Here is an 8,499-nt window from a genome sequence, read left to right on the forward strand (position 1 = left end):
GTGTTCGTGGATCAGCTTCCCCGACATCTTTGGCACGCCAGGTAGGGGGCGTCGAGGTTGCGTGAACCTGATCCGGCGTTCACACGAGCTAGATCTTCATTTTCTTCATCGACATGCCACCGAAGAAGAAGGCTTCGGGGGCAACCGTTCCGTCCATGTCGATCCCATCACCACCAGAGCATTCGGGTGGTGGGGTAGACGCCGGCGGAAGAATGGACATCGACGAGGAAGTTCACGGTGTTGCCAAGTCCAAGGACAAGGCCGCGCAGACTTCGGCGTCCGTACATGTATCGCGCCCATCTCAGGAGGCGCAGGACCGACAACGTCATGGTGCTCGCAGCACCATACGTTTGTTGGACCAAGATCGAGTTGGTGGGTCTTGGGGCGCTCAAGACGAGCATGCACGCTAGCGTGCAGGCATGAGCGAGACACTGTCGCCTGGATGGGATACTGCCCCTTCTAACATAGTTAGAAGTCCGAGCATATCCCGCTCCTCGCACCGTACGCCACTGCCGCCCACCACTCGAGCAGAAGCTTTGGCGCGAGCTCAACTGCTCCTGGATTACCCCTCCAACGACAGACAAGATCGACGAATGGAGGGCTACCATTCAGAGTCTCATCGGCTTCGCCAACGGTGACACTCCACGGCAACAGAGTACATCGCTGCCGCGGCAGGACTGCCAGGCGCGAGCCGATGGCGACAAAACCGGTGGGGGTGCGACCACCGTGCACTCTCCACCCCGAAGGCCGAGATCGCTGACTCGCCGGATCCACCTCGATAGCGACTCCACCACGTCATCGGATCCATGAGCTCGTCGCGATCAGCGCCAAGTTCTTCATGAAAGGCAGCAAGAAGACGCTCGTACTCGCATCGAGCGTCGGAGAGAAGCGCGACATCAATCCGACCAGTGCGTTAAGTCGAGTGGCCCAGCACGAAGAATTTCAAGCCATACGTACCGGAGAAGTACGACGGCAAGTCGCATCCCTCGGAGTTCCTCAGCATCTACACCATCGCGGTGCAAGCTGCCGGGGGACGGGACGACAAGATCCTTGCCAACTACTTCCCGCTGGTGCTCAAGCCCAATGTCAGATCCTGGCTCATGCACTTGCCGGGCAACTCCATATCCTCCTGGGCTGACTTGTGTCATCAGTTTGTCGGCGCCTTTACAGGCGGCCACAAGCCTCATGGCCAAGAAAGCGACCTTCATCTGCTCGCCCAGAAGGAAGGAGAGCCCCTGCGCAAGTACATTCAGAGATTCAGCCGCGTACAGCACAACATCCCAGACGTCCACCCTGCCGCGGTAATCAGCGCGTTCCATCAGAACGTGCGAAACCGCAGGATGCGGGAGGAGATGGCGATGTGCAAGATCAGAGACGTCAGTGAGCTATATGCCCTGGCCGACAAGTGTGCATGTGCTGAGGAAGGGAGGAAACTCCCTGGAGAGAATACAGGAGCAGGAGGATCTGATAGTGAGGATGCCGCCCCAGCAAAGAAAAACCGGCGGCGGAGCAACAGGAAGAAGAAAGGCAAAGATGTGCTAGTCGTTGAGCAATCTGGCAAGCAAGCCAAAGCTGGTAGATCCAGCAAGGAGGTTGCCGCAGGCACCATCCACCAGGCTGTGGCAGTCGCCGACAAGCAGGACGGCGCCAACAGGCAGTACTACAAGATCCACCGCACCAAGGGCCATGACCTCCAGAGCTGCAAGAAGGTCGAGAAGCTTGTCGAGCAGCAGAAGGCTGAATACGAGCGGTGCGACAAGGAGAAGGGCCAGGAAGGTGCTGGAGGAACCGGCAAGAAATGCCCCGGCCGAGGAGGACGCCGCGGCAAGGCCAAGCAGCGGCAAGGAGACAGACCTCCCCGCGGCCGCGACAAGGATGAAGATGACGATGATGATGAAGATATGGATGATGACGAGACCGACGAGCAGGAGTTCCAGAAAGCCACAGAGGTCCTGTGCGTTGACGGTGGTGCTTCTCTGCATACTTCACACCGCCAGCTCAAGCAGTGGGTGCGGGAAGTTAATGCAGCAGAACCACCCATCGAGTCACGCAAGCCTCTGAAATGGTCCAGCACGCCTATCATCTTTGATATTGAGGACCACCCTGATCGCATAACTGCGGTCGGGTGCTTGCCGATGTTGGTTTCACCAACTATCCGCAACCTCAAGGTCACCAAGATGCTAGTTGACGGCGGGGCCGGCTTGAACCTGATCTCCTCCGTGGTGCTCCAGAAACTTTAGATCCCTGACAGCGAGCTCGAAGAGACCGGCACATTCCAAGGAATCAATCCGGGAAGGAGCAAGCCAAAGGGAAAGATCACGTTGCCAGTGACATTTGGCATCGAATTGAACTTTAGGACTCAGAAGGTCACTTTTGACGTTGCTGACTTTCCATTGCCTTACAATGGGATACTCGGCCGTCCAGCACTCGCCAAATTCATGGCAGCCTCTCACTATGCATACAACATACTGAAGATGCCAGGCCCGATAAGTGTCATCTCTGTCCCTGGCAACAAGAAGGATGCTCTTATCTGCGCCGACAAGATCTACCGGGAAGCGGCAGCCGCAACAGATCGCAGATCACTTGCCGTTGAAGCTCCTGGGGGGAAGAAGAAGACCAAGTCTGGCAAGAGTTCTGATGCCCACTCCGGCAAGCGCACCTCTTCGGAGTGCTGCGCTACCGTCGAGGACGCACCATCGAGCTCCACCGGAAAGTGTAAGAAGGCAATGGTAGCTCCACCAGAGACCAAGAAGGTGCCCGCCAAGGAGGACGGCACTGGTGGTACCTTCACCATCAGTGCCACTCTCGACCCTAAATAGGAAAGCGCGCTCGTTGCTTTCCTGTGGGTGAATGTCGACGTGTTTGCATGGCAACCGTCTGACATCCCCGGTGTTCCCAGGAAGGTAATCGAGCACCATCTTGCTGTCTGTCCCCATGCGCGGCCCGTCAAGCAGAAAGTCAGAAAACAGGCAGTGGAGCGCCAAGAATTCATCGCTGAAGAAATCAAGAAGTTGGAAGCAGCAGGCCTTGTCAGAGGAGTACTCCATCCTACGTGGTTCGCCAATCCTGTAGTCGTGCGCAAAGCAAACGAGAAATGGAGGCTTTGTATCGACTTTACCGACGTCAATAAAGCTTGTCCCAAAGACCCCTTTCCCTTGCCGCGCATTGACCAGATTGTTGACTCCACGGCCGGATGTGACTTGCTTTCATTTCTTGACGCATACTCAGGATACCATCAGATCTTCATGGCGGAAGAGGATGAGGAGAAGACCGCATTCATCACTCCGTGTGGCACATACTGTTTCGTACGGATGCCTTTCGGGTTAAAGAATGCTGGTTCAACATTTGCAAGAGTAGTCCATGACGCTTTTGAGCCACAAATGCACAGAAATGTGGAAGCCTACATGGATAACATAGTGGTCAAGAGCAAGGACAAAGCGACCCTGATTCAAGATTTAGACGAAACCTTCGCAAATCTGCGCAAGATCAACCTCAAGCTTAACCCCGAGAAGTGTGTGTTTGGAGTCCCCTCCGGCAAGCTTCTCGGGTTCTTCGTGTCTTAGCGGGGAATTGAAGCCAATCCCGACAAGATCAAGGCCATTGAGCAGATTGAAGCACCAAAGCGCATCAAGGATGTACGAAGACTTGCCGGTTGCGTGGCTGCTCTCAGCAGGTTTATCTCTAGGTCTGCTGAGCGCACCCTGCCATTTTTCAAAATATTGAAAAAGGCGGGTCCAATGAAATGGATTCCGGAAGCGGAGGCTGCGCTGCAGGACTTAAAGAGATACCTGTCCTCCACTCCAAAACTTGTCGCACGTAAGCCACAAGAGAAGTTGCTGCTATACATAGCGGCAACCAATCAAGTGGTTAGTGCTGTGTTAGTGGCAGAGAGGGAGGCGGATGATGAGCCGACAACCACGGCAAGTGCACCCAGCGACAAGCAAGGGACTTCACCGACAAGCTTTGGTCCCGACAAGGATGGATCTGCGCAGGCGCGTGAGGAGATGCGGAAGAGAATGGTGCAGCGCCCAATTTACTTTGTCAGTTCCCTTCTGCAGGGGGCTAGGTCAAGGTACTCTGGTGTGCAGAAATTGCTTTTCGGCCTTCTCATGGCCTCGAGAAAGCTGCGCCATTACTTCCAAGCACATGAGATCACAGTTGTCACTCGTTTTCCGCTGAAGAGGATATTGCAAAATCCAGAAGCAATAGGCAGGATTGCCGAGTGGGCACTGGAACTGTCAAGCTTTGGCCTCAAGTTTGAGAGCACCTCAACTATCCAAAGCAGAGCATTGGCAGAGTTCATAGCAGAGTGGACGCCAACACCAGATGAAGAAATCCTAGAAGCAAGCATCCCCGTCAAGGAAGCAAGCAAAGAGTGGCTGATGTACTTTGATGGTGCCTTCTCGCTGCAAGGCGCCGGTGCGGGCGTGCTACTTGTTGCACCCACCGGAGAGCACCTCAAGTATGTAGTCCAGATGCACTTTCCCAAGGAGCAAGCAACAAACAATACTGCAGAGTATGAAGGTTTGCTTGCCGGTCTCAGGATCGCAGCAGACCTTGGGATCTAGAAGCTCATTGTCAGGGGTGACTCACAACTTGTCGTCCGCCAAGTGAACAAGAATTATCAGAGTCCGTTGATGGAAGCTTATGTTGATGAAGTAAGAAAGCTAGAAGAGCACTTTGACGGCCTACAGATGGAACATGTTCCAAGAGCTTAGAACGACATTGCCGATGGCCTGTCAAAGTGCGCCGCACTTAGGTTACCTGTGGAACCAGGGATCTTTGTGCTCAAGCTGACTCAACCATCCGTAACGCCATCAACTGGACAGAGCAAGAAGAGGAAGTTGATCTCTGGTGACTATTTTCCGGCAGAGCTTCCCGAAGCCGCCGCCAAGAAGGTCCTCAAGATCAACACCAAGGATGCTGAGGAGCGGTCTGCTCCGGCAAGCCATAGGGTTTGTTCCGTTGAAGCAGATGCTCCCGACAAGTTTTGCTCCGGCAAGCTTGCCGGGGAACATCAAGCTTCGGCTGAGCCACAGGTTCTTGCCGTAGAAGCGGATGTTCCCGCAGCAGCAGATGTGCCTTTAGTCCTCGTTGTCGATCCGCAAGCTCCAGCGTGGGCACAACAGATTGTCCTTTTCCTTCAGACAGGAGAACTTCCCGAAGAGGAAGAAGAAGCGGAAAGAGTAGCCCGGCAGTCAAGTATGTACCAGTTTGTCGACAACACACTGTACAGAAGAAGACTCAACGGTGTGAAATTGAAGTGTATTCATCGGGAAGACAGACAAGAGTTGTTGGCAGAGATACATGGAGGCATATGTGGTCACCACATTGGCGCAAGTGCACTTGCCGGCAAAGCGTTCCGACAAGGTTTCTTTTGGCCGACAGCCCTCCAGGATGCAACTGCACAAGTAACCAAGTGTGAAGCGTGCCAGTTCCATTCCAAGCAGATACACCAGCGAGCTCAAGCTCTCCAGACGATCCCTTTATCCTGGCCATTTTCGGTCTGGGGGCTCGACATCCTCGGCCCCTTCCCCCGAGCTGTCGGGGGCTTTGAGTACTTGTACGTTGCAATCGACAAGTTCACAAAGTGGCCGGAAGTGGAAGCAGTGAGGAAGGTGACAGCACAGTCAGCAGTCAAGTTCTTCAGGTCAATTGTTTGCCGTTTCGGGATCCCTAACAGGATCATCACCGACAACGACACACAATTCACGAGCCGCACCTTCATGCAGTACGTCCAAGATCTTGGCGCCAAGGTCTGCTTCGCTTCTGTGGCTCATCCGAGAAGCAACGGTCAAGCAGAGAGGGCGAATGCTGAAGTGCTGCGCGGGCTCAAGACCAGAACTTTCGATAGGCTGCACAAGTGCGGAAAGAACTGGATTGAGGAGCTGCCAATGGTTCTTTGGTCGATCAGAACGACGCCAAATCGAGCCACTGGCCAGACACCTTTCGCTCTAGTCTATGGAGCAGAGGCAGTTCTCCCCACGGAACTCGTATACGGGTCACCTCGAGTGCTCGCTTATGATGAGCTTGAGCAAGAGCAGCTGCGACAAGATGACACACTGCTCCTTGAGGAGGACCGTCTTCAGGCTGCTGTACGAGCTGCTCGATACCAGCAAGCTTTGCGCCGCTACCATAGCCGCAAAGTTAATGCCAGAAGTTTTGAGGAAGGCGACCTTGTTCTTCGGCGTGTTCAGTCCGCCAAGAATTCCAACAAGTTGACGCCGAAGTGGGAAGGCCCTTACCGGGTGAAACGAGTCACTAGGCCTGGCGCTGTCCGCCTTGAGACCGAAGATGGAATTCCGGTGAGCAACTCCTGGAACATTGAGCATCTTCGTAAGTTTTACCCGTAGGGCGCTGTTGCCGGAACATGTTCCGGCAACCACCTTTTGTACAAGTCTTGCCGATGTTGCATGTAATCCTTTGTACAAAGCCGGGCGTAGACCCCGTGCATAAGTAAAGCTCATGTGCTCCGCACATCTTGTCAATTTAATGCTTTCTATTTTCTTTTGCATGCATTATCTAACACTTTGTGCAGCACCATCCCCCGTAAGCAATAACGAGCCGTAAGGCTCCATATCTTTATTTTCTCTTCTTTCTCTTTCTCAAAGGAAAGGAAGGTTCCCTCGCCCACAAGTTTGCCGGGGGGAAAGGAGAAGATAATGGTGTGGACCAAGCGTCACTCGAAGAAGTTTCGCTTTGCCGGGAAGCAAACGACAGAAAAGCTAAGTTGCCAAAGTTTGAGCAATCAGTTTTTAATTTTTTGAGTTATCTTCCTCGAACGACCGTGCTTTGTATGGAAAACCTGTGCGCGGAGGAACCGACTCGTAGCTAGTTGCGCCCTTACTTTGTTTCGAGTCCGCTCAACAACTTAAGTGAGCTGCGACTAGTTGCGACAAGGTTTCTTGTCGGTGGCGGCACCGCCAGCAGGCTGCTGACGTTCCGCACTCAGCGCTCGCGGCTAAGGTGCCTGCACCGACAAGTTCCCTAAAAGTGTAGGGCAAAACATACAAAGGAAGGGATCAAGTAAAGGAAATAACATAGCAATCTCTACCCAAAATAAAGTTATATTACAAGATAGCTTGTCGCAGCTCTAATAGATTGTTCTCGTGACATGACCAGCAGCGACAAAGAGAAAGAGAAAACGGGCGGCCTAATCTACGCGATCGCCCTCAACCCTCTTGATCCCGCTCACCTTGTCCACGATGGGTGCGACAAGGGCCTTGAGCGCTTCCACGTCAGCATCCGGCGGCAAGGACTTGAGGACGTTGGAAAGGTTGAGGCCTGGGTTGCGAAAGGCCACCTTCATCAGCACCTTCTGGAGAGCCCCCGCGCAGATCCTGCGCGACTCATCGGCCAGCTGCTTTGGGATCTTCTCCCGGAGTCGCTGGAGAGCCGTCGCCACGCCTTTGAAGAACAGGCTGAGCTTGGCGCTGGATTGGAGATGCTTGTCGGAGGGATACCCAAAATCCTCCATCCCCAATGCGCCAACTCCCTGTCGATGGCTGCGGCAGCATCCACAAGACCCTCGGTCCAGTGCTCCACAGTCTCCCGGAAAGCATCATGGGCGGCAGCAGCATTCGTCAGCAGCGCCTCGTCGGCCTTGATCTTCTCCTTCAAGGCCACCTCCTGCTCCCTGGCGCCATCCAGCGTCTGAGTCAAGGTGGCCAACTTCAGTTCAAGATCCGCATTGGAGTCCTTGGCGGCGCTGAGCTCTTTGCCCCTCTTAGCAAGAAGACCCTGTAGCTCGCCGTGAGCGGCAGCGTCCTTCTCGCGCTCGCGCTTGAGCGCGGAAAGCTCCTCGCCGCTCGCCCTAAGATCGGCTTCCAGCTGCGCCACCTTCGCCTCCAGCTCCTTCTTGGCGGCCTCGGCAGCTGCGGCAGCATCCCTTGCCTCCTTGAGAGCCGCGCCAATTGCTTGCTCGCGTGTGACAAGCTCCTCCTCGTGGCTGTCAAGGTTGACCTTGCGCTGCGCCAACTCTCCTTCCTGCGCAAATATGTTTTCAGTGACAAGCCGTTGCTTCTCTTCAACTTCAGCCTTCTCGAGGAGGAAGGCTTTCCGCTCCTCGAGAAGTTGCTCCTGCTCCTCCGCCAGGGACCGGAGAGCTTCCTGCCTGAGACCCCGAAGCTCCTCCGCGCGCTTCTCGATGTCCACTCCCGCCTTCGCGACAAGCGCCTCTCGAGATGCCAGCTTGGCTTGTCGGGCGCGGTAGAGCGACAGAAGCTTCCGCAGCAACCGCTCCTCCTCAGGCTCGTCGCTGCTGCTGCTTGGCGCGTCGACCAGTGCCAGCCCAGCAGAGGCAAGCACCTCTTCGTCAAAAGTTTCTCCTTCGAACGGCGCCCTGGAGCTCGATGCCTAGGGGAGCTTGATGAAGACGCCATCGCCGGCCTTCAAGTAGGCGCCGGGCTGGGGCTCTTCGGAGCCTGGCGCTGCAGCAGCGGCAGAGGGATCGGCGGTCGGTGCAGCGCCTGGCGCTCCTGCGGCCTCGGGGCCGTTAGT

The sequence above is a fragment of the Triticum aestivum genome, chromosome 1B (assembly GCF_018294505.1).
Source record: "Triticum aestivum cultivar Chinese Spring chromosome 1B, IWGSC CS RefSeq v2.1, whole genome shotgun sequence".
Taxonomy (NCBI): Eukaryota; Viridiplantae; Streptophyta; class Magnoliopsida; order Poales; family Poaceae; genus Triticum; species Triticum aestivum.